The 26978-nt window shown below is 41.3% G+C and overlaps 1 long non-coding RNA gene across 3 annotated transcripts in view; it reads right to left on the bottom strand.

The window, feature by feature from the left end:
* Positions 1–4817: 4817 nt before the first annotated feature.
* Positions 4818–26978, bottom strand: part of LOC108961384 (uncharacterized) — an 80990-nt gene continuing 58829 nt past the window's right edge. The window contains exons 1-5 of one of the 3 annotated variants that reach the window (XR_001989673.3): positions 24944–25445; positions 16680–16765; positions 15974–16063; positions 14207–14369; positions 4818–5434 (exon numbers count right to left, since the gene is read on the bottom strand). This is a non-coding gene — a long non-coding RNA (uncharacterized LOC108961384). Of the gene's footprint in view, positions 5435–14206; positions 14370–15873; positions 16064–16679; positions 16766–24943; positions 25446–26978 lie in introns of those variants that run through there. The other 2 variants (XR_007776747.1, XR_007776748.1) reach the window with 2 other exon arrangements.

Here is a 26978-nt window from a genome sequence, read left to right on the forward strand (position 1 = left end):
TAATGTTTCTGAGACACTTTGTGTAGCCTGATTTTTATCTCAGGTGTACATTAGCAATCCTCCTTTCCCTGAGACAAGAGCTGATCAACGAGTCCTCATGCAGGGTGAGTGATGTCATGAAGAATGGCTGAGCAGATCCCATCTCTCTCAGTGACTTATTAGGGTTGAAAAAATACCCAGTCTTAACTCTTAAAAACTAATTAATTGCATACCATATTGCATCCTGTGATTAGAGAAGCACTTCAGGCACAGAACATCTCTCCTGCTAAGGAATGGGAATCCTGGAGTCTTTCCCACACAGACCTAGAAACAGTGGGCCTTGCTTATGTAGGGCAAGGTGAAAATCCCAAGTACCAGCACAGGCTGGGGGCTGACATACTGGAGAAGGACCTGGGAGTCTTGGTGGGTGACCAGCTGCCCATGAGCTGGCAATGCCCTTACGCCAGGAGGGGCAAGAGTATCCGGGGGTGCGTTGAGAAGAGTGTGACCAGGAGGATGAGGGAGGTGATCCTGCCCCTCAGCTCCAGTGAGGCCACCTCTGCAGTGCTGTGTCCACTTCTGGGCTCCTCAGTACAAGAAAGACAAGGAGCTACTGCGGAGGTTCCAGCAAGATTATTGGGAGTCTGAAGCATCTCTCTTATGAGGAGAGGCTGAGGGAGCTGGGCCTGTTCAGTCTAGAGAAGAGAAGACTGAGAGGGGATCTCATTAATGGAGGTAAATATCTCAAAGGCAAGTGCCAAGAGGGTGGCTCCAGACTCTTTTCAGTGGTGGCCAGAGACAGGACAAGGAGCAGTGGCCATAAACTGAAACACAAGAAGTCCTACCTCAACATGAGGAAAAACTTTTTTACCTTGAGGGTGGCAGAGAGCTGGAACAGGCTGCCCAGGGAGGTCATGGAATCTCCTTCTCTGGAGACGTTCAAAACCCACCCAAAGAGTTCCTGTGTAACCTGCTCCAGGTGACCCTGCCTTGGCAGGGGGGTTGGACTAGGTGATCTCCAGGGAACCCTAAAAATTTCATGATTCAGACCTGCCAGAGACTGGATATGGTGGTTGCTGAATAGCCAGGTTGGTTTTAAAACTTACCTCAGGAAGATACACAATTATCTCAATCCACCACAAAGTGCAGAAAGACAGAGATGATCTGTAGATCACTTCTAGGGCATAATTAGTTTTGACTAGTTGTGATTTGTTGTTGCTTTGAGTTTTTATTGTTTGTTTGGTATTTTTCCTTCAGTTTTAAAAATAATCACTTTCATTAGAAATACCTATTAGCTCTTCAGTGAATGTGCACTGAGCAGCACAATGTGCATTATCCACATTTAGTTCCCCTTTATTTTCAATCAATTCCTAAACCCTGAGAAAACCTACCAGCCTTAAAAGCTTAGATCAGACAAAAGATGAAAAGTCATTTAGCGCCATGGCACACACACACACTTGTGTATGTATCAATATCACCCTAATACATTGCAAACCCACAGTGGTTTTGCTGGGCTTTAATTCTCCCAAAATTATTTTCAGAGAGAAAAAGTACATCCCCCTGAAAAGTTCTCCCTTACCTCAGTTCCCACACATTTAAGTAAAAATAACAGTCCCTCTTTAAAGCTTCTCAGATCAGGGCTCCATTTAGTATGAAATGAGGGTCTTCCACTGTTGCTCATGTGAACGCTGCCAACAGCTTAAAAGGTTTTGCTCTGGTGGGAAGAAGATGGGCCATGATTGAAGGACTATGATTGCAGCACTGCTGTCATCTACTTAGCTGAAGTATGTTGAAATAATTTCTCCCAACCACCCCCTTTAAATCACTCACTTTCCTATTTCATCAGGATTCTTAACAGCTCCAAATCAGAGAGATCCCTGTAGACATCCAATTTATTCTGTGCTGTTTTCAGCTGTTTTCTCTCCATTTTCTGCTCTGTGCCTCTTTCTTTGAGCTTTTCCTTCTCCTGTCTGGAAGTCTGTTGTTTCTATCACTGCTGTAGGTATAGTTCTTCACATTCAGACCTATCCTCTTCATTATACAACATAAAAATTGCATGTAAACTGAAAAAAAAAAATCGAAAAAACCAAACAAACAGAGGACTGGAAAACCTGGTGCTGTTAATGGCATCAAAGGGGTTTGAGAAACAAAGCTCAAAGGACAGTCCCTAATAATTCACCTGTGACCATTTTTCTAAGTTCTTATACACTCTAGTGTGAAATGACTGTATTTTATTGTGTTACACTTAACACTTAGACTCTGGCCTTTGGTATTAGTGGGAATGTCCTTCAACTGGAGCTGCTTTTTGTTCCTTTCCTTTGATTCATTAGTTGTTTACTGCAGGCTATTAACAATCCTAGGACCAGCTTTAATCCACAGCCAGAGCCTTTAAATATAATACATCATCAACAGGTAATTGTTCACTTTGAAGTCTTTCCTTCTTTTTCCTTAGCTCTTTGAGGTGATATCTGAGGCTTTAAAGTCTGGTAACAGAGTACTTCTATCAAAGCACTAAAATTAGTAATGCAAATGTCAAGAAGTTAATTTGCATACTTTAACTATAAGGATGGCCTATCTTTTCTTTTTCTCTCCTTTCATTCTTTATTTTCTTGTTCTTTCTTTGTTTATTTCTTTCTTTTGTTTTTGCTTTCCTTTTTTTTTCTTCTTGGAGTTCTCCAAACTCCAGCTAGAAGTTTGAAAAGCTTTTGATGCTTTTGCAACAGTGGTAATTTGAGAGTTTAGAATTAGGTAACTGTGCTATATGTGATTGACACTATAAATTCACTAGGATTATTATCACTTTTCATCATGTTTGGTAGAGTTTTATTTCAGTAGTCCCTCTATTAGTCAGCTCAGAAATCCAGATCTATAATTCCAGGTGAGAGCTTCTGAACATACACTGGCATAAGCACAGGTTCATGGTGCTGTGCTGATTTCAGAGGTCTTTGACTCAGGTTCTTTGGCTTCATTTCAGGCAGGTCCTTAAGACCCTGATTAAGTGTTTCTATATTTAAGACTTTCCTAAGTGCGGTCTGATACTGTTACATAGGAACAGTACTGAACTAGGACAGTTACTGAACTAGGACCTTTGTGTGCAAACTTACAGAAACTCCTGGGCCAATCTCGGATACACTGAGAAAGACAGGAATAACACATATCAGACAATTTGACTCTACAGAACCACAGAAGATCAGTCTGGGATCTCTCTTAGAGAGTGTTCATTCGTTTGAAGGACTTCTGGGTCTTGAAAATTGAAAGGCATAGTATCATGGTGAAGAGCTGAGATAACTTTTACTTACTGTATTCTGTTTCAATCTGTCATGCAGCATTTTATAACTTTGGTCTGTATACAGCCTTGGAAATAACTTCTGAGAAAGGGCTGGCCCATAAATGCAAGTCAGTTGTATTTATTGATTTATTGAGATATAGGGTGCAACATGCTCTGATTATCCAGATATCTCTTTTTTTTTTTTGGGGGGGGGGGGGGGCGGTGCTCTGACATATGGCTTCTAGCAGAGGTGTCACCAGGTATGTGGATTATTATTATTATTATTATTATTACTACTATTATTATTATTATTATTATTTACTCCTACTGCTACTACTACTCCTCCTCCTCCTCCTACTATTATTATTTTGCCCTTTTGCTTTTATTTCTGTTCACAGGCAGCAGTAATCACACACACCACATGTAACAGGCAGAGTGCTGCTCTCCCAGCTCCCAGTTAGCAGTAGAATGAGTGGGGTGACTGAGGCAGTCAGCATGTGGACCCATCTGCTTTGATCATGACACACTCCTGGAAAGCACTGAAAGTGAGGAGCATCTACTTCCCTGCAGATGAAGGAGCTAAGAGCCAAGTTTCAGCCTCGTTTCACTGAGGCTTTCATTGTTAAGACGGTAAGTAAATTATGGAAGGAATGTCAAGCCACTGACACCATCACTGTCTGGCTCACCACAAGAGAAATAATCAATCCAGCACACGAATTTGGAGTAGTAGGGTGCTCTGTGCAGCCCCACTGCAAGAAGGGAAGTGTGAGCACGCTTTGTCTTCTCCTGGTAAGTAATCTGCAGTATCATGAGAGAAATGCACACACACTGAAGAGTTAAGATGATGAAAATGAAGTGAACAATATCCTTGCTTTTGGGGAAGATCTAAAAGTTTCTCAAAGGGAAAGTAACAGTTAAAAAGGCTTTATCTTTGCAAGGATTATAAAAAAGGTTGTAAACTGTATACACTACAAAGGCACTGCCTTCGCCCCTCCATCTCTGTGATTTCTTTAGATTGAAGAAACCTGTTGGCTTGAGTTCTAAAACCCCAGATAAAAGCTTTGATTTGTTAATTAAATTTTTACTGCTATCTGCATTTGATATCTCAGTCAAATTGTATCCGCTTGCAACAACAGAAAAAGTCACATCAAAGGAGAGCTCCACCTCCATGACCTGTAATTACAGAATTTACTGCAGTGTGACACTGGCTGCAAGATGCACCTGCCAGGCAGACCCAGCTTACTATCTACACCTAAAACAAAGCCATTTCATTCAGCTGGGGTGAGCCAACACATGCTGAACAAAAGGGCTATGTTTTGTCAGGAGCCGGTCTAGCGTAGTGCTTGTCCTGAGACAGACGGGAGCTTCTGAAAACAAGGGGGTTTTTTCTCTGTTATCACACTAAATCAGGGATAAGGATGAGCTCCCACAGAGAAAGGCAGAAGTAGGAAAAAAAGGAAAATAAATTGGAATGGGAAGATAAAGGGAATTAAAAAGAAAAGGAAGAAAAAGGAAAGAAAATTAAAATCATCTTAGTGGTTGAAACAAAACAAAAAAGGAAAAAGCTGCAAATAAACAAAACACTGACAAAATATTAGGAGACAGAGAAAGATAGAGTAGCAGAGAGAAAATAGAGAGGAAAACAAACTAGATATTATGCATATGTACTAACCATGTTAGCTGTGTTCTCCCCCTTAAACACCCACACAGGTATTGCAGAAATCCCCAATTTGTGTCAATGCATTCCTTGGCCCTCAGTTGTTTTGCACTATATTTTCAAACAAGCAGAAATGTATTACTGCAAAGACTCACAACACAGGCTTTATTAAACTTGGGAATCTCCTTGGGAGCCTTAGAAATTACTGTTAATATTTACATTTGGAAAACAAAACTCAAAGAAGGAAAAAAAGTAAGGCATTGAATAGACTTGCTGGGTAGGAATTTTTCCTGGAATGATTATTATGTATAAAATATCCATATCACAGAACAGGCATTTTCAGGAGGAGAATAATAATTTTGTTGAAAAGAAATCTTTTGGGAAAACCAATGTGAAAAATCCATGTCTATCCACCCAGAAGACAATCGTTACTACTTCTTCAGTGATGCAGGGATTTCCAGGCTGGCCATCAAAAAAAATAGTTCTTGGTTTGTTGCTCTTCCATGGATTAATGTCCAAGACAACCCTTCCTGAAAAAATAAATGAATAATTAAAAAAATAATTCCTCACACATGATGCTTATTTAATTTAGGGTTTTTGTCAGAGGTTCTTGTTTTCTGACCAGAATTCTTTTTCGGTGGTTTTTTTTGGGGTTTTTTTAATGAGAGAAGCAGAGAAACTAAAATCACTCTCTTTGACTTCAGCATGCACCTGGCCTCACTGTAACAGGGAAAAGTTTTCTACCAACTTCAGTGGGCCTAAGATTTTGCACCTTGTATCCCTTTGGCCTCAGCAAGCACTGATTAAACAATGTTGCTGAAAAGCATGGGGTGAGATGTGTGGTGGGATAAAGGGTCTGTAGACATCAAAGGTTTTCTCTGTTTTCATTGGAACTTCAAAACGCTGTTGAAATATTTACTAAACCAAACTGATGTGATGTCTCTGAAAGCTTGGATGAAAAGCACCCACTATGGCAAGCTGGGGTTTTAAGCCTGGAGCACTGCCAGGGCATTCCTTCCAATGGCCATGCCCCAAAATTTGGCATCACCCTTTTGTCCTTCTGTCCCTCTATTGTGCTATCAGAGCCATTTTCAGCAGTTTTCTACTGATGTAGTGTGGCTTTCCACTGCTGAGAATAGCAGGAATGCAGTTCTAGCTGAGGACAGGACCTGCTCAAATCCCACCATCATCCTCAAACTTTTCAGACACTGTTTCAGAAATTACAGCCCTCCAAGCCTGGGCTGTAGTCACTCCCTGGGTTTCATCACCACCTAGCAAAACAAGGAGTAACCTGGGAAGGCTCTCTGGGATAACAGGGCACACGACAGACTGTTGGGTCTCTCAGCATCACATAACAGGTCAGGGCTAAGAGTTAAAAACCCCCCACCCCTGTTAAATGACTGGTGTTATTTCTGGTATTGCTCTGTATCATAATTTAATCTCTGGAAGGCCAGGAGGCAGGCTAAAGTCACAGGTCAAGTCTTCACAGCTCCAGCATCAAAGTTGCTCCTGACTACATGACCTCCACCTTCTCTCAGCCTGGAGAAAAGCTGCCTCAAGAGCTGTTTCCCCTCCTGAGAACAGGGTTTCTGGAATGGGTAGGGCAGCAGGCAGCTTTTAGAATCTGTTAGGTTGTCTGTGTTCCCAGCTGGTCCCCTTACGTGGAAAAAGAGGTCAGCCTTGTCCCTGTTCCCTTCCCCTCTGCTTCTTCCCTCCTTCCAACCCAGTCCTTTGGGCCTGAGGATGAAGGAGATTTTGCCTTTCACTGGAAGAAGGCCAAAACTCACTATTTTCAGAAGGTGACTATGAAACTCGGAACAAACCCCACAGGGTACAAAATTAATGTGAGACCAAAAGCAGAGGATTACCACAGCCCACAGCATATGGCTCTTCTGTGCAAAATCCTTGTGTTACACCAAATTCACAGGCAGTAAGCAGCATGATACCCTGCTGCTGTGAATTCCTGCTGTCAGCAGCCTTCACACCCTGGCTGAGGGAGCCTCAGAGTTGGGAGGACTGACACTGCCTGGGTCCTGAGAACTTCCCCAGAGCAGAAAGAGTTGCACATGAGTGAGAACTGACCTGGGATTCAAGCTGCTGATTCACCATGACAGTGAAGGCTGTGGGGCTGGACTGAAGGGCTGCTGCCCTGTCAGGCATGCAGGGAGCTGGATTTTTGGGGGTGAAGGCAGGATAAGATGCTCCCCAGGGAGGAAGGGGTAGAGTAGATGCACAGGAGAACAGCAGCAATCTAGTTGTGGAATGGGCAGGTGTGAGATTAGAGATGTGGTGTCAAGGTATTTTTTTTTTCAGGTAAAACTAGAAGCACCCATGAAGCATATTGCAGAAATAAACACAAATTTGCCTTAGCTGGATTCAGTCTGAGGTCTTCAAGTGGATTACGATCAGTAAGTCTGAGGACCCTGGAAATTGGTGAGAGGGTTCACAAAACTCCTGCAAAAAATTACCAAAGTACATCTGAAGTGCGTAACTTTGCAAGAGTGGTAAAATATTTTTGATTTCCACAAAGACCAAAGGAGCAGAAACATAAACGTCAAGTTTTCAAATATTGAGAGTAACATCAAAGGGCAGTCACTAACAGAGAGCATGAAGAGGCACTTTACCCAAACTGTGTGGAGAGTCCTGGATCACATTGTACTGCACAGGTAAGAACTGGTCTGTTGTTTCTAGAAGAGGTCACTGTGCAGCAGCCCTCAGGTTTCTGGGGCTCTGTGTGGAGGTGAAACGACACAGACCATGTCTCTCATCTCTTCATAAACCATGTCCAAGTACAAGTTTACTTTTGCTCAATGTGTGGGTCAAGCTGCTTACAACCAAGGCAAGAGCCAAGGGGCAGAGCTCGAGTCCATACTGTACTGCTGGGTTTTCACACCAGGCAAGCCAATCTCCTTGCACCTAGAGCAAGCCAGCATGTGAGCAGCATCGATGGCTGAGCACCTCAAAGTGATGCTGAGATCATAGCTAAGAGAGCAGAGCCAGGCAGAAACACCAGAAACTGGAGTAAAATACCTTCAGAGACAAAGAAATTCCACACCTGCTATCTGGACATGGAAAAGAGCTATATCTCTTTTGACTGCCCAAATCAAAACAAGGAAAAATCACCCTAGATTACCTTCCAGGGCTGTTAATAGTCACACAACATTTAAAAAGCTATGTGTAAAAGAAATGAAAAGCAGTGAGAGCTATTACACACTTTTAAAGTCATTCAACTTCAGTTTTGAAAATATATCCACAATCTATTTGCCTGAAAGCGGAGTGCTGTGATCCTTGTTTACCAAGTAAAACAAACACTCTGCACGGCACGGGTAAATGACCCACAAATGCAGGTCTTTACAAGCCTCCTCATTACAGTGAGATCAGAGGGTGCCATGTGTGGCTATCATTTTCTCAGGGCTTTTTCTTCTCCTCTTCCTGCTTTTTGTCAAAGCTCCTGGCTTCCCGTCTGCTTTCTATTTGCAGTGGTTAAAGGGAGGGACAAACGCACACACAATTAGTTTGGAGTGGGACAGAAAAGGGGATTAAAGTGCAAATAAATATTAACCAGATGAAGGGCTCTCTCCAACGCACGTCTTCATGAAAAGACCATGGAGGATATGCAATTATGTAGGTACATCAATTATATACAGTTTTGCAGAAAAAACTTTGTCACAGACCATAAGTCCCACATAGAGACACTACATTTTCTTGGTTCTCCCTGCAAAGAAGTTAAAAAGCTGATACAAGGCACAGTTTTAGATTATTTTCCTCTCATCAAGAAAACACGCATTTTTCGGTTGTGCCAACTCTGCCCCATGACCCTTAGGACACTTTTGCCTGTCCAGGAATGGTTCTTGGTTTGTATTTTTTCTTTCTCTAAATTCTCAATCAGTAACACTACTCAAAACCTCTCAGCAGCTTCCTCTTTGCACTGATGGTCTTCTCCTTCCCCCAACTCCTGCATCAACAGTGATACTCTTCCTTCAAAAGCCTCTTGCTCCGGCATGTCAAATGCTGGCTCAGCATTCATGCGCACCTCCACCAAGGCAGCCCTCAGCACTTCAGCTCTCCCCAAGAGGTCTCATCTTCCTCCCTGAATGCCCCCTTGCCTTCAGGTACTCCCTCTTATCCACCTCAAATATCTCCTGGTCACAGCAGGACGCTCACCATTTCATCTAGTCTGTGGTGTACTGGCACAAATAAAGTTCTGTTTCAGGATTTGAGAGAATAGATGTAAACAAGCAGGTGAGATTTTCTGTCCAGCCCCTTTTCTACAATTGTATCTTTGAGAGAAAAGCAGCAGTGGGTACTAAAATAGTAATTTGGCATATGTACTTCATTGCTTATCAGCTCATTTGCTCAACAACAAAGACAGGAAAATGCTGTGGGGGTCATTACACCAAGAGAAGGCTCAGAAAACCTGGAAGTCTGTGATGAAAATCATTTAAATGGCATAGCCAATGATTAGAATGAGTGTCTGTGGCAGTAAATGGGAACATATTAAAGTGGCATGGGAAGTTTAATCGGTGATTGATCTCCCTACAATTACCTTGCTTTCTAAATCCCTCCATATCATTTAACGAGGTGATTTCAATGTTCTAATAAAATGTGGCAGGGGAATGTTTCCAGATGTCCAGTGTGTAGGGAAATAAATGCTTCTCTGAAACCATAATCTGTGCATTAAACCAACCAACATTGTCTTCTGATTGAGTTACACTTCTGTCTCAATTACAGAGGAAGGAGTCACTGAAAAGCCATTAGATTTTTTTAAAATCCTTTCAAATCATGTCAATTTTATACAAAAGAAAAATCCTCCCTTTCTCTTGATTTCTTGTCATAAAACACCATCATTTCATAAGTGCTGAAATATGTGCTTTTTCAATTTTTTCCCTAAAATGGGTTGCTTATTCCTCCATTAGAAATGGAAAACATTGCTACTTATGCCCCATGATTGAGTTCTTATCTCTGATCACTGCAAAAATGAGACCAATATGAATAAGCCCAGCTGTCAAACTACACTTTGAGAACCGAGGAAAAGGTTGTGATAAAAAGTCCAGGACATCAGGAATCTCACCAGATCAGTCTGCTTGTCGACCACAACCTGCAGCTGACACTGGGAGGTCACTAGTGCCCCCAGCCCACTGCGCAGCACTTCTTCAGCATGAAGATTGGCTCTTTTAGAAAATTGTTTTTTCATTTACAAGGGTGCCTTCTACAACTGCAGGTCTAATTTCCATACTTCAAAGAGCTCCCACCAAGGTGTTCACATGACACATCACCAGACTCATGCTGGTGTGCAACGCACACAGCAGCCATTGCACTCTGGTAGAGGATGTCTGTGAGCAGTGCTGACTTCTCATGCACCCCTGGGCACTGATGGGGGATGACCCATGGCTGCAGCATTTGCCCCGGGTTTTCCAGACCTGTCCCCTACAAATTAATATCCTTCAGCCAACAGTTAGGGTCAACTTCATGTTCTTTAGAATGTTTTGATGCCAAATATCTCAGAGGAGTTCTGGTGTGTGTACATATCTGTCAAAAGCAACTCAATGCCTTCATTGTTGAGGGCAAAACTAACCCCGTCACTGCCTCTCTCTTCACTACCTGCATTTTTGGGCAGTGACACATAAATACTGCTGTGCACAGGAACCATGTCTATTTTCCATCCACTTGAGACTGGATGGTTTGTCTTTGTCTGTATTCACCCATCAAAACCAAATAAAAACTCAGCTAATCCATCCAACTAAGCTGAGGTCACACCATGTCTTAATTTCAGTGAGTGCAAACACAGCCCTCTTAGCAGAGAGAAAAGAAGAAAATAGCAGCACACTTAACCCCCTCTGCTCTGTAAATAGTTTTGTTAGCTCTCAGCTATCACAAAAGCATATCCCACATTGCATATGGCAAATATTAACCAGATATTGAGTGCAGTTCTATTCACAGGACAGCAAGTAATGCATTAGGTACTCCAGGTTAGCTGTGCTTGGATGTGAGAGTCTATATTGACCTGTTAAAGATTGTGAAGGAGGAAGAGAATACTTTCAATGGTCTGGCAGGTCAGTGAGTGCTTGGTGCCATAGCTAAGAGCCCAAAGGGGATATTTAATTCCATGACTTTGAACGTTATCTCAGTTAAACAAACTGGAATGTGCAACTGAGTTTATTTTAGAAATGGTAAAAAATTATGCTGAAAGCAAACTTTGTGCATGAAGTGTCTATCATGTCCAGGGAGCTTGAAATTATAGAATATACTTACACAGATTATTCACTTTAATATGCTGCCAAAGGTGTGAAGACCAAGTTGTAGATTATATTTCCCTTTCTCTTCCCTGCCTATGATACAGTGATATGACTCAAATGATAATACATGAAGAAAAACTTCTTGAATTTGCCTACCCACATTGTTCTTTTGCTTAACTTTGTGATTAATAATTTCAGTAATTAGGGAGTGCTCAACAAATAGGAATGTTGTGAAATCTGATCTTTTGAAACTGAGGTCTCTGAACATTCTTTTTCGGTGTGTAAGAGGATGCAGTGATGCCTGACCTTCAAAGTTAAAAGCCAGTTACAGTTACAATCTGTACATTTTGTTTCCAGAAGGCACAAAATTGGGTGCTCCTTGTTGAGAGCTATGCGTTCCCTTAAAGAAAAGGAAAAAAAAATAGATAATTTTTTCATAGACTTTTTCTGGTATACAGCAGTCTTACTACCATTAGCTATTGCTGACAGGCAATGCTAGAGCTGTATCTGTTTTCTGTTCATTAATTTGGACTAAGTAGTGAGCATTTGTCTCTATCCAGGAGGGTGGGGGAAGAAGGATTAAGAGCTAAAAACACTTACATTGATGCATTTTGTTTCCCACCAAAGAAAAGAGGAAGCATGACACTCTGCAATATTATCTGCGTTTCCAGGGCCAGACTAGAACATCCACACCTGAGAGTGGGGACAGAGTCTTAGTCTTGGGAGCAACTAAACCTCTCACTGGGCTTTCTCAAACATGTTTAGCAAAAGAAACTCTGTAAACACCAAATTTCCATCGGTATAACACCAGGTTGTGTGGAACCCACACACCCACCAGTGTACTGCATACCTTCCAGTTGTGCTAATTTTTACCTACCCTTTCATATTTGTGAGGTCTCTCTGGAGATGTGCATTTTATTCATTTACAGGTTTATTCCAAAAAAGAGGACTCATAAAGAGGCAGAATTTACCCCAGGCTGGGCCACACCCTTTAAAAGTGGCAGCCCTGCTTGTGGAAGTACACTCTTGTACTTGCTATGCAGAATTTTCAAACCCACAACTTTGTCAGCTCCAGTGGGCAGCACAGCAGGCCCCATTCCTCCATTCCTAGATACAATACCTTTTCATGAGCTTGTCTAGGCACCAGTTCATTCTATTACTGCTGCCCAGTTGCCTTCTGCTATAGGTCCCTGCTACAGCAAGAGGCAGACAGCAATGTAAAAGCAGCAATGTATCTCAGGAAGAAAGAGAACATGAAAATAAAACAGATTAAAAATATACCAATTAAAGCAAGAATTCAAAACAGTATTGAAAAAATGTTATAAAAATGGTTCCGCTTAAAGAAATTGTTTATCTTAATTTGCATAGATGGGAGACACCCTCTTAATTGGCAGGTAATGCAAAATCAGTTAATATAGAGTACATGTGGAAGACATTTAAAGTTCAGGGAGCAAAACAAGAAATACTGCTGTCAGAAGTGAGGCAAAGCTAGTGACTGGAGTCAATCAGTCTGAAATTATTCATAAGATTACAAAGCAGTATATAGCTGTTGTGTTGGACAATTTTCTCAACATTTCAGTCACAAAGGAGTACACACTTCAAATTTGCCTCTTCAGGAGACAATGGCAACGTGGAATAGCCAAGCAGAAATCTTGATGCAAGAGGAAGAGTTTTATTAATATGAAACAGTCCAGAGTCCTCTCCTGATCATAACAAGTACAATTAAAAAGTTCTTCCTCTGATGAAGAAAATACTTTTTTCATTTCAAAACAAGCTACTATAAGGGAAACTGTGCACTGAGTAGACATTCATCCTTAAAGTTTTGCTTTATTAAAAGCTCAACATGAAAAACTCTAAAGAATTCCAATAAAATAATTTGGAAATCTTCAGGGACCTCTTATGCCGTGCCTCAAACAAGACCCCTGGGCAAAAAATTAGAAAACATTAAGATTGATGAGATAAGAGTGATCCTGCAATTATACAACACCTCAGGAGAGGTGCACATTTCACGGAGCGCGGTTGCAAGATCTATCGTTGCATCAAAGAGAACTGCATATAATAGCAAGGCCAGAGAACTCCAAACAAAACTGAGAGCCATACAGGAAAAGTGGCAGTGTGATAAAGCAGAGGAAATCCAGCTGTAAGCTGATAAGCATGAAAGGGTTTCGCAAGTCAACACAAAGAGGCCCTGCTCCGGTGGCTCCTGTCTAATAATGAGCAAATTGCTCCCAACTTTCGGTCTTCTCTAGGACCACTGGAAGAAAAGGCTGGAAGGCTCTTGTTTGCTGCAGCTTGTGTTTGCACTGCCCACACACAGCCAAGTCGCTAAACATTCACCTCAAAGTCTCTGCCATGTTTCAGAGGGTTGTAAGAACTTTGATATTACTATTTGTTTCAACAAGATGAAAGTCGTGTCCCGAGCTGCCCCTGCTAAGCTGCAAGAGCCTCTGGCATTGCTGTTGATGGATAATCACAGTGTGCAATGCTGAAAGACAAGCAAACCCAAAGTTGAAGGGAGCCACCACCTTCAAAGAAATGGCATTTCTATCTTCAGCTCAAATACTGCTGTGGGTGAAAGGCATGGAGGTTGCCAATCAATCTTACTAGCATTTAGAGAGATACAGAGATTATTATTCATACTTTTTGAGCTATTTTATCTCTGACACATGTTAAAATTTGTGATTAGTCTTAGGACTGCGAGCTGGCAGAAAAGTGCATTAACTTTCAATGGCTAAAAGACATCTAAAATTCAAAGTGGAAATAAATGGAGTCAATTATGCATTGGAAAAAGACATTAAGGGAAGTGGTAAATTTGTCATATCTTTGGTCTCTAAATCATTGTTTAATAACTTCCTAAAAGAGGTGTTGCAATTTAACAAAAACTTGCTGGATTCACTAATGGAATTATGTGACGATATTCCTCGGTCTGTGAAAGCTTAAAAGAAAACAACTTGTTGGCTAGTAAAAGTGTTTCCAAACTCAAATTCAAATGTTTCCAGTGAGCGAAACCTTCTGCCCACCCACATCCCACAGAAGTTCTCAAAACTGCCCTGAAATGAAGCTTACATTGCACGGAGGTCTTCTGCTGGCCCTCTGCGGTAGGGAGCAATGGATCCTGATCCATCAGGGAAGGCAGAGGTCAGGACTGGCAGCTCCTAATCGCAAGCACACATGCATCTAGCCAGGCTTTAGTGTGTGCACATGGAAGTCTGCTTCATTACATCACTCTCTGGAAGCACAAAAGGGATATTGCTTTGACTCTGAGTCACCGGGTAAGCAAAATCTCCACTTTATAAAACGATACCTCTTCTGTACAGGGGAATGTTTTCCATATGCTGTGGGATTAAAAATACAGCATCATATAACAGAGAGTCATTTGGATAGATACATCCTGCAAAAAACCTTCTTTCTATGAAGAGCTACATAAAAAAAATAAAGAGAGGGAGGCATTTTGGTCTACCTTCAACCATTAATACCCTGAAATAAAACCTTAACTTCTTTTGGCAACTTCAGATTTTTTTGATGAGTGATGGAAAAAAGGAATGATTTTTTAAGGAATACTCATACTTTTACAACTAAGGCCAAAAATAATTATTGTGTTGATTTAATTTAAGCATCTCCTTATCAACAGTACACCCCCACAACCCTTCCCGATAATATCATGGAATAATCCATTATATATTTACAGGAGATAAAATATTTGGGTTGAATGACAAATCATGTCTCAACAATAAAATTTTGATGTTTAGAAATGTAAACCTGGTAAAACAGCTACCTGATTATTACACTTTGTATTCCTCCTCATTGTCCTTTAGCTTCTGAATGCTCCACCATTTCCTCACAAGTCAAAAAAACCACTGTTATTGGCTGCATGCTCCATATGTAATGCAGGGTGTAACCACACCATTCCCTAAATTCTAAACTTATTCTCATCAATACACTATAAAATCTGGATCCTTTAAATCATTCATTTTATAACTTAAATCGAGTGCTCAAAAAGCTCTTTTTATAAATTTGCCAGTATGTTTTTGAAAATAAAAAAAGAAATATTAAGTTAGAAATTCCTAGTTTTGCAGTAGTATTATGAATGCTACCAACAGTCTACCCCAATATCTATGTCAGGATCATAGCAGCAGTTCCTTTTAGCCACTACATCACACCCAGAACTTTTTTCAGAATCATTGTTCCCTAGTATAAATCTCACATCATATAAAAATGACCTAATTTCTCTACTGTTATGCATAAAACTTCATCAAATAAAAACACTTCCAAGACATCAGACTGGAAGATATACCTGATCTGCAGCAGGACTACTAATTAGCATTCATCAGAGAGCAGATTCCTGCAAGACATTCCTCCAGATTAAAACCTCCTTTGTCATTCAGAATTCTTTATTTTCCTTTATTTTGCTTACAATTTGTTGTTTAAAATTCAATGCTAGTCCTATGCCCTTCTTGCCTTACCCCTTTATTATCTTTCCTTTGGAAGAGTTCTGCCCTTCCAGGCATCTCAGGACACCAGGAACAGGTGAATATCACCAGCATATTTTACAGCTCAATAAACTAAGAAACACAGCTGCTTGCTAGGGGGTTTTACACATAAGAAGATAAAGTGAGATTTAAGGCAGAAAGAGATCCTAGTCATAAAATTGTGAATATAACTCCAGTTTCCAGATTCCTTTCCTCTAAGCCAATGGAAAAAAAAAAAAAAAAAAGAGGATAAACTGCACTCACTTTGCATTAAGATTCAAGTATCTCTCCAAACCAGAGTATTCCAAATTTGTAACTCAGAAGTACTAGAGTGACATAATTTCTCTATGTAGACTCAAATTACCCTGTATTCAAGTAGGATAGAGCTTCTCTGGTCCCATCTGTTGTTCAACAAGATGTCATGTTTGGAAAAATTATGCTTCTTCCTGTTTTTCTTAAATAAAGAAAAAAAAATCAAACCAAGTACATTTAAAGTCCAAAACTGACAGGAATTGAGAAGGGAGAATTCATTTGTGCAGACAGAAGCTCATTCCTCTTGACTGTTTTTTGTTAATATTGATCATAGTGCTTGTGAATTTGCTAATAACTTAAATATAGAATAATATCATAGAATACTTTAAGTCTCCTAAAACTCTTTACAAATACTAGGAGATAGGAAAAACCAAGGGTTTAAGAAGACTTCAGTAACAATGTGGGAAGAAGAGCTAGAGTCAGCATCAGTAAAATGATGCTCATTGCCTCCACCTCACTGGTGGTTCACCTTATGGGGGAGGCTTTGGTTACTGAGTGAAAGAAGCAAACATCTTGTTTGGTTCATCTCCTGTAGGCTTCGTACAAACAGTGGGAAGGGAAACTTCAAGAAGCAGAGCTCTGAGTGAAGCAGGAAGCTTGGCAGGCCACCCTGAGGTGGCTGCAGTTCTCCAAGTAGCTCATGACAGGCATGATTAATGCAAGTGGAGAACTTAAAAGCTAAAGCTGTTTACTTGAGAGGACAATGCATTAGAGACTTCCTGGCTTCTAATGGGTCCTTATCCACCCCTATAGTGTACCTTCTGGAGCAGTCATTAGGCAGCCCTGGAAGAATGTGTCCTGTCATTCCCAGCAGTCTGTGGCACACGGAGGGTCTGCATTTCACCTGCAAGAGAGGGCATGCACAGTGTGCTGAGGAAACCAAAGGAATGGGAGGGACAAGTGAAAAGAGGACATGGCATGTGAAATTTGAGGACAGTTGTTTGCACATTTTACACATTCTGGGGCTACATTTAATAAATTAAAAGCAGCCTGTGTGCAAGTTTTCCTCATCACTATAACCCACTGCGACAGTGACTCTCGAAATGTCATCCCAGTGTCAGTGTTTCTATCAGCAGCAGGTGTTTTCCAGTACAGACCTCCTTGCCTGCTTATAACCATCACAAAAGACATACTCCAAGATTCATTTCAGACTGAAGATAATGCCCAACTAACACACTGGCTCCAAACAGCCTTGGTATTTGGTTAAGTGTCAGTTCAGCCCTGAACACCCAGTTGCTAAGTGCATATTCTCATAGGAAATTTTGAGGGCTTCTGTAAGTGTTTGGTGCCCTGTACTTGGCATAATTTCAGTGGTTACTGAAAATACAATGAAGGTAATAAGGAATATTACTGCCTGAAGACCACACAGCTCATACCAGGTGGGCTGTGCAACACAACAAGATCATTTCAGAGCAGAGAGCAGAAACTTCACTTCAGGCTTTAGGCTTGTGACTTGAGAGGAGCTGTGATGTGCATATATGCAGTGGAAATTGGGTTTGCAGTACAAAGTCCAAAGATGGTCAAAGTGTCAGTCAGCAGCACCAAGCAGTTCTGTCTGCAGGGTCCTGAGCTCCCCCCCTTGAGTGTTTCATCCTTCCCTAGGCTGCCATTCTCTCAGGTCAGCCCAAAAAGTAGTTGTTGGAGCCAGCAACTGTAAAGCCAGTGAGCCATCACCATAAAGTGATAAAGCTTTACAGTAAGCCATCATTGTAAAGACAGGGTGATGAAATTGTTCAATTGTTCTTATTAAACAACTCTCTCTTGCACACACACAAAAAAAAAAAAAAAAAAAAAAAAAAAAAAAAAAACCACAAAAAAGGAGAAAGAGATCAGGTTTACTGGACAATCACTTCCAGACTACAGCCAATCAACAGGGTAGAAAATGGTGGTGAGGTGAGGGTGGGAACAAGTTGTCAAAACTTCCTCTATACCAGCACTGTCAGCAAAGCCAATACAGTCCTGAATTTAAACCCTAAATTTTCTAGAGCATGATCTGACTGACACTTAGAAAAGTTGGTCTATGCTTAAGTGCCTGAATGAAAGAGACCTTAATCTCATTCTCTTTTAGTTGTGACTTGGAATAGTAAAAACATTTTAGACAGAAGCATGATTGTTATGTTGATGATGTCCCTTCAAGTATTTACAGAAGTTGTGCCAAGATACCACAAGAAAGGCAGAGCATAAAGTATTTCCAGCACATCAAAAAGCAGGAAGCATGGGAAATCTTGCCACTAGAAGAGCCTGATCTCATGGGATTTCCAGCTTGGTTGCTTAACTCTTGCTGTCCCAGCAGCTCAGAAAGCAGATTTGCCTCAAATCTGCAATCTCAGTGATTCATAGTAAAGTTGACAGAGAAGTGGCGGAAACCACAATGTTGGGAGAGTTTAAGTGAGTCTTTTCACTGGTTGAGCTTAAGGAAAGTCACAGGTATAGTTGTTTAATTCAACTGCCAATGTGACTTGCTCTCTCACAAACTGGGGCTTGATGAGGGCATGCATTTTGCTGTGCTCTGATGGTCGGTATGCCAGGGGAAGAGGCCAGCGCAGGTCTGGGTGGCAAGCAAACAACACTACATACAAAAGCACCTGTGTTTTGTCCCACAAACCACATCATATAGGAACTACTTTCATATTTGCTTTTGGAGCTTCTGGGAAAACTGTCAGTGCTTCAGAGCCATCTGCATGGCGTAAGGCAGCCACTACAGCTGCCTTAGGACAAGCCCTGCAACAGGTTGCAAGGAAAGAGAAAGGCAGCAATTTCCACTTTGCATGGTTCGCATCAATTAAATCTTCCATTTAAACAGGATGTAATAATCTATAGATAGTTTGTAGAAAGATTATATCAGCTGCTGGGAGTAATGATGTCTCTTAGCAGCTTAGTTGACAGACTAGTAACCCAGCTACAAGCTCCTGACAGATCAGGAACATCTGAGTTCCCATGGGACCTTGTCTCTCCTGGCCTCCACCTGCCTTGCTGATGGGGAAATCCTGCAGCAGACTCCTGATCCACTACCTGCCTAGCAGTAAACAGAGACTGCTTCAAACAGCTTAAGAAATCTCCAAAGCTTTCAAATTCCCTTGGGAACCTTGGCTAGCAATACAAGGAAAGGAGCCTTTCTTGTACAAAATTCCTTGCATCAAAACAAAACGATGCAAACATGTCCACTTTAATGGCTGTATGCTGGTCTTCTACCTTCCACCCTCCAATCTCCAGCTGCAAGGTGGCCAAACCCCACTTGTCATTTCTCTCCATGCTTCAGCAGGATCTTCCTTAGAAGGCTGTCAGTAAGTTCTGATTTCTGTTTAGCAAAACAAGAGGGCTATTTGCACTGCCTCAGATAGGCAACTAAGTAATTTGTCTTGATAATCAGATTTTACACAGCAGGTCTTTAACTTCAGTTGGACCTTTTAGGGTTGACTTCTCAGAAAAGTGAATTCCAGAGTTCTCATATCCCTTTTCTCCCCCTCTTCCTCACAGCAATGGGCTGAGCAACAGCCTGGGGAGCAGAGCTGTTGAGCACCTCAGATGCAGGTATCGCCACCAGCAAAGAAATCAGTGAAATCTCAGGCCATGAATACACAGGCAGATCTTTGGCTAGCATTCCTAGAATAAGGCATAATGGAAATGAGTTAAGATTTTCCTTTCTGCATGATCTCAGCTACATGATGTGCACAGGAAGAAGAAGAAAACTCTCATACTTGCATATACCTCCCATGTTTCTGAATGGCCTGTAAGGCAGATGCCCTTTATTAACATGAAAAAGGCACTGGCCTGTTTTCATTTCTTTAAATATTCTTCCTGTCTCTACTTTCTGCTGTGGTTGAGCTGTCTTTGGTTAGTTGACCAATCTGAAGCATTCATATAAATAATGTCAGGCTTTTAATTTTTTTACCTCAGCATCTGCAGACCTCTCATTTTTTTGTTACCCATAAATCTGCTCATCAGTTCTCATGATGTCTTAAAGGTATCTCATGATGTCTTAGTTTTTTTAAGCATTTAACTGACATCATCTACTTGCCTTTGACAAAAACTCCATTTGACTGATGGACTTGCATCAGAATGGAAAGGAAAAATATTGAATTAATTAAGAAAAAATCATAGCCAGAGTTTTTAGCTAACATATCAGAGTATATTCAGGTTATTGCTTCAGCCATCAAAATAATCCCTAGATAAGGTAAATCCTGAGACTGAGTTATTTTTTGCATGGACATGATAAGAAAGTAAACTTAACTACAGGAGTTCAACATCCTAATGAAGCTGCATCTATTGAAATTGAGGTCTGAGCTGGATAATCTATGAATGGCTGAATAAAACAGTGTCCAAGAGGTTTACAGCAAAGGGTTGGTACAAGGTGCATGCTCGAGCTGCTGAACATCTTAAAAATGATTAAAAGTGTGTGTTGAGGGGGAAGCCACCTCCAGATCACATAATTTTACAGACCCATTTAGGAGCAATGAGAGAGGAAGTTACACAGACTGCAAGGTGAGGGGATGGACAACAAAGGAGCAGGCTATGGGAATGCAGGGAATAGTTATCTCTTAACCTGGAGCAGAGCAAAGGCATACTGCTGTGCCTTTAGACACAGCCCCTCCAAGAGACAAGCTGGTGTAATCTGGCATGCTCCAGAGCAAAGGCAGGACTAATCCTCTTTCAGCTTGACTCAGTCTCACTGCAGACTCAGCTGCTGAAAGACAATTTATTGAATGGCTGTAATGTCACCAAGTATCTCAGCCCCAAGGCTCAATGGGTTTAAAATAAACTGAAGCAAGCTGCTCCTAAATCAAACGAAGTATTCACACCACATTAAGATTTGTTTGAAGTTAAATGTGTCAGAAAAGACCCATGTTTTCAGCAAACAAAGATGCCTATAAGAATACTGTAGATTTTTTCCATGCATTGAGTAGTATGGTACTCAAGACATTGCTTGGGTGTAGGCAGGTACTTGCTGATAGGTATGTACAAAGTCTTGTGTACTAACATCTTCATGTGTTTGATAATTGCCTTAATTTTTGCCTTGCTGAAGATTATTTTAATTATTATGGAGACAGTCTTAATTAAAGCACATGCAGAGCAAAACTGACTAAGACAAGAAAATGTTTCTTCCCTGCCTGATAGAGAACTTCTACCACAAGACACTCTGGTCAAAGAGAACACACCCAAAATGTCATCCTGTATCCAAACCACATGCTCTTCTCAGAAAAGAGCATAATCATGAGAATATGACTCCAGAATAGTACATTGAAAGTTGCATGACCTTAATACTCACAGAGGTACAGCCGGGCATAAGCATCATACCTTCAGCAGAAATTTTCCAACCATTCAAGGCAGGATTTTGCCAAGAAACTGAGAGCACAGCACAAACCATTATTAGGTCTTGTTGAATGCTAATGTACATTTCCAAGAATAAAAAGTGACCAGAAAGACTGGAAAGAAAGTATTGGTAGTGACAACATAGAACACACAGCACAAAAATGCCTTTGATGTGAGGGACAGAAGGTTAAGTCAATCTTACTGCCGTTAGAAAAGGGATAAGAAGTACTACAGGCATTTGGGGAAAGTAGAAATCTTAAGAAATCATCAAATCACAGGACTGGGGATTGTTACTCGATTCCTTGAGTAATCATCAGGATCCTTTTGAGTTTCTGAAGCAGCATAAAGGAAGAGGCAGATAAGACGATGCCAGTGTCTGTAATTAAGTGAGGATTCAGTCATACTCAGAAACAAAAGCATTTTTCATCCTTTTAAAGGTGAGCTCAATAGCACCTGAGCCACCTGAGTAATGCCAAAACCCTGAAATAACAAATCCCTCAGTACTTTATATACACATAAAATAGACCCTCTATGTGTATGCACCTGTGCATGCTACAGAGGCAGGGAATTTTACCAGGATTTTCCAGGCATATGCAGCAGAACTATGGAAATGGTAAACTGCCTTCTTGGAAAGAAACAGCTACACTCAGTACATGCAGTAAGGATTACCAAATTATTCCATTATTACTTTTGCTTATCCATATCAGAAGATTATTCAAGTGTACAGTCAATGTCTAAAAGACACTTTGAGTCTGACGAGCCTCTCTTGTTCCTTCAGCTCTACACAGTGCTCCTTGTTAATAAAATTGTGGCGGATAAATGCATAAATACAAGCGGCAAGTTTTCTCTTCCTATCTTTATTTTCAGCTATTTATTTTGATGAAAATATTGCTATCCTGCTTCAGCAGGAGTTCTTGTTATTTAAACATTAACAGGATGGAACCTCCTGGCTCCCAGTTAAGCTGTCAGGATAGCTAAGCTACGGATTTTCTATGCCTAGCAGTACTATGGAAAGCCCCAGAAATGTTCTCCCCAGCCAAAGATAAGGGGGGAAATGTGCTTCAAATATATGGTGGGCATGTCAGTAACTTTTAGGCCAGCATCAGAGAGAGCAAAGATACAATTTGCCGTGGCAGCATGTTATTTCACAGCCAGAGAAATACAGGAGTTGCTTTAGGGCACACAAAAAGGTTTAAGAGAAGTTCCTGAAAGGACTCAAACCTCAGGGACCCAGATTCACAGGCTAGAAAAATGAGGCTGTCTCCTTGTTTACAGGGTGCACACAGCTGCAGAGGAGGGAGCAAAGCAGTTGTCTGTGTTTTGCAGACAGACCAGGGCTACTCAGACTTGGCCAGCATGACAGATTCAACTGCTCTTTCCCTTGAGCCCAGAAATAATAATGGTCTGTTTCCCTTTTTTTAATGTCCTTTCAACCGTGCTGCTATTTTTATGCTTCACTTGCTAGCACATGGATCAATCACTGTAGGACCTGATTTACAACCTGTATTCCAGACACTGCTGCTAGCAAGGGGGGGAGAGGGACAAGTGTGTTTAAACACTCATTGTGCAGTGTCTCGCTTTGGCTCCAGGAGATATTTGGAAATATAAGGTGAAGGAAAGAGGCTGGATCCTCTATCATTTATACTAATTAACTTCTGAGCAGTGAATCAGCCTGACTGTTTCCATAGAGTGAACCCAAGACTTTCAGCCCTTGTGAGTGAGTTCCTCCTAAAAAGGCTGTTTTGTTTCCTAGGATATATAGCACAATCCCCCAACTCATTATGGATGGCTTTTCTAGATTAAAAGGAAGAATGGATTGTTTTATTGAAGAAAACTAAACAAATCTGACATCCCACACCATTTATTGACCCCATCTGAGAAGCCTTTAGTTTAAAGCCAACACATGACCTTCATCTCCCTTGACACATGGCACACAAGCAGTAATACTTGTTTTGATGACTGAGAACTGATTTTGGGTGTATCCACATAAATCCCATTGCTGTTAGAGTCCATTTAAGAGAAGATACAGAAGACAGACTTTCCCCTAAGGAGAAAAGAGTGGCAGAGACCATGTGTGATGAACTGACTGCAGCTCCCATTTCCAACATCCCATGTGCCACCTGGAGAGGAGGGATAGACAATTGGGGGTGAAGTTGAGCCTGAGAAGAAGAGGGAGGTGTGGTGATGGTGTTTTAAGGTTTATTTTTTACTTTTCATTATCCTACCCTGATCTCACACCTAATAAATTAAATTAATTTCCCCGAGTCAAACCTGTTTTGCCAATCAATGACAGTATTTGCTGAGTGATTTCTCCCTGTTGTTATCTCAACCTGAGCTTTTAGCTTTATTTCCCTCCCTGCCCAGCTAGAGCAGCTTTGGTGGACACCCAGCATCTAGCCACAGTCAAACCACCATGCCAACCTAAAATTCATTTAAATACATGTGAATTTTTATGTTATCTTCAGCACATCTCGGCTTGGTTTTATGAAACAGTGATGGACAGTGCAACTGACTGCACACAGCTGATGTAGCATATACAGTCTCTGGATATTGGGAGGACTGTGAGCCATTGCACAAATATACCAACCCCAGCATGCTTATATACTTTTCAGCATATGTATATACATTCCAGTCAGTGTTACTACTATGAGGAGTTTTACCTACAAAAATTGAGACAGCAAGTATAATCCTAAACAATCCCAAGTAATCCTAAATGAAATCAAACCAACCTTACTTAAGGTTTATTTCTAGTTCATCAGATTTTGCAGTAACATTTGATGTTAAACACAGGTTGACAACCATTTCTTTGTACCTTATTCCATAGGAATTTTCTCTTTTTTTGCCACTGAATCATCACAGTAAAGGCCAGATCTGCAAGGGTCCTTAGGTACCTGGTTCCCACTCAGTGGGAGTTTAGCAGGGATTTTGTGGATGTGATAATCACCATTTTGGACTAGAAAAACACATTTTCACACATTAGCCAGGCAGGAATTTGACTTGCAAATCCTAAACCTGGATTTATGGTGTTTACAAGAGGGGTTTACCTCCCTATCAGAGCTGCTGCTGAGGGCCCACCAGCCCATTAAACATCAGTGTCCTTATCAGCTCTTAGAGCTCAAGACAAGGTTGGAGCCAAGTGCAACACACCAGGGAAGCCCAGCTTTGTCTCTCAGAGAGGAGTCATGGCATGGTGCAGGAACAAAGGGCAGCTCTCCTGTCCCAGGAAGGACAAGTGAAGAATCATACCCCAAAGTGTGGGAAAGGTTCCTGCGCTGCGTGGCAGCTAGCTGTGTAACAAAAGAGCCACCCTATGTTGCACATTCCTCTTCATCAATTCTCCCTCCCCACATGGCCTCACCTACAACTCCCTCAGTCAAGTGGAAGAAAGATGTTCCACATGTCTGTGCCAACACCCGCTGCACAGCTGAGAGGTCTCTCGCAATGCAAGCAAAGAACGAAATAAAAATGAAACTTCACTGTAGTGTGTAAAGCCTCTCACCAGCAGCACTTCATTTAAACTAGACATCAAGAACAAATATAACAAAAATTGTTCTCAGACTAGAATGCAACCATTCAGTAACACTGTTCCTTCAAGCAGGCTAGGCCCTGGTTACCACCCATGGCAATACCTCTGCAATGGGTCAACCAACAAATACTTCTCTACCTTCCCCCACACTCCCTAGAAGAAACAATGTGCAAAAAAAGGTCTTACCACATTTTCTTCTGGCTTTTCTGATGTAGAGGCTGACAGAGCACGGAAGACAATGCAGCAAGATGTGGATGGTTCATTCAGTCTCTTGACTCCATCTGTGCCCAGAAGGGAAAGCTCTCCCCCTTTACACTGAGAGGTGTTGTTATGGTGCCATGAGCTGTACATAACCATGCCTAGATAATGAAGTTGCTCCTGGAAAGGCACTTTAAGACAAAATAGCAAGAGTCAGCTTTGGTAAGATTTAGTTTGGGTCTAGTCCTTGCAGAAACAAAAAAAGTAAGCAAAGAATCTCCTCTGTCACAGAGAAGCACAAACCAAATGCCTCCCTATAGGGCAAACAGGTGTTCAGAGAAGGCATTTGAGTGATGGAGCTGCATGGCCACTTTGCTCCCTGCACACACAAAAGTTGGTTACAGGGAGCAACAGCTTCTAAACTCTGAACTATTTTATAGATGTGTGAGAGACTTTAGGGGTACTGGAAGCAGAATGACTACAAAGCAGACTGACTTGACCACTTTCATTGCTGTGATTTGACTAATTCCAGTAACAAATTTGCCCTCACACACTGCTACATTGTGCTACTGTGGTCTGTACATATCCTTGCCAAAAATGCTGAGGCTGCTGCTGGGAACTCTAAGAAGAATTTTGCTTCTTTTGTTCTTGTCTTGATGAGCTCCATGGAAAATGATGTGCTTGTAAGCTGTTTCCAGTGCTGACCTGTATCCAGCAAGTGGTCTTCAGCCCTAACATTAGCAGCTCTTTAGAATGGATTTAGATAGAATTCTTGGGAGATGCCAAACTTTCTGGAACAGAAAAGTGGCATTTGAAGTATTGATAAAAGATTGATATGTTTTACTGAGACACAGGTTTCAGTTAATAAGAACAGATCTGGGAATGAGTTGTTTCAGATTTGAGGGTGAAGGAAGAGAAAGCAAGGAAACTGGAGGAGCAAACTCTGGGTGAAATGAAAATATCAGTTGTTTCCAAATTTCTGGGAGTTCACATTTCTGGACACCTGATAAAAATCAGATGGAAGAAATGTATGTTCCTGGAAACAAAACCTGGTTTTGCACTCATGATTCTCTCTGTACTCCTCCCCATTTGATGTTCCTTCTGCAGATCCCCAGAGCTACAGGAGTCCAAGCATGGGGACCCAGCCACAAGTGACACCAGGCTGCCCCCGCCACACCTACCCACAGTGACCCAAAAATGGAGCTGATCTTAGAGCAAGGGAGAAATTTGGCTCTCAGAGGGGAGAATCCACCCAGGAGTAGTCCCAATGAGGGCCCCAACACTCAGGTCCCTGGGGAGGGAAATCCTCTCCCTGCCATGGAGACCATGGGGCCTGTGAGACCACAGAAAATCTCTGGCAGCACATTCAGAAGAGGGGAAAATTTTCACTGAACTATGGTTCTGGCCACAATTATTTCACTTTTGAGTGAGGTTATTATTATTTTTATTATTGTTTTAGGAGGCTCTGTTTCATTAGAAGCGGGAAGTCAGTGTATACAAACACTCATGTAGTAGAAAAATCAATAAACAGTCTTCTCTATTATAATAATAAAAACAATGAAAAAGACTTTTGAAATCTTGTGCTGTAAGAATAAGAATAAATAGTGCTCTAGTGAGTGAGTTCCTGTTTCTAATTAGACTTGGACAACATGCCTCATTGGGCAATGAGGCCATTGTCTTCTCCTCAGAAGTAGGAACACGATGCTTCTCAAGTGGTTTTAAGCTGATGCAGCAGCGATAAGGTTGAAACAGGGACATGTGTGTCCCCAGCATTGCTGCCCTGAAGGCAGGAATTTTCTTAATAATACCCCTGCCAGAAACAATCCTGCAAATTTCACAGCTGTTGAGCAGAAAACAGAAAATGCTATTTTGTTTTTGTTTATGAAAAGGTATTTAGTGACTGCCAGAAAGTTATGGGACTTTGGTCAACAAAGATTTTGGCCATTAAAGTGGCAATTAGAGCTGATCATGAGATTTCTGGCAGCACATCATTGCACTGGAAAATACAGATTTGTGAGAGCCA

This window comes from Serinus canaria, chromosome 2 (assembly GCF_022539315.1).
Source record: "Serinus canaria isolate serCan28SL12 chromosome 2, serCan2020, whole genome shotgun sequence".
Classification (NCBI taxonomy): Eukaryota; Metazoa; Chordata; class Aves; order Passeriformes; family Fringillidae; genus Serinus; species Serinus canaria.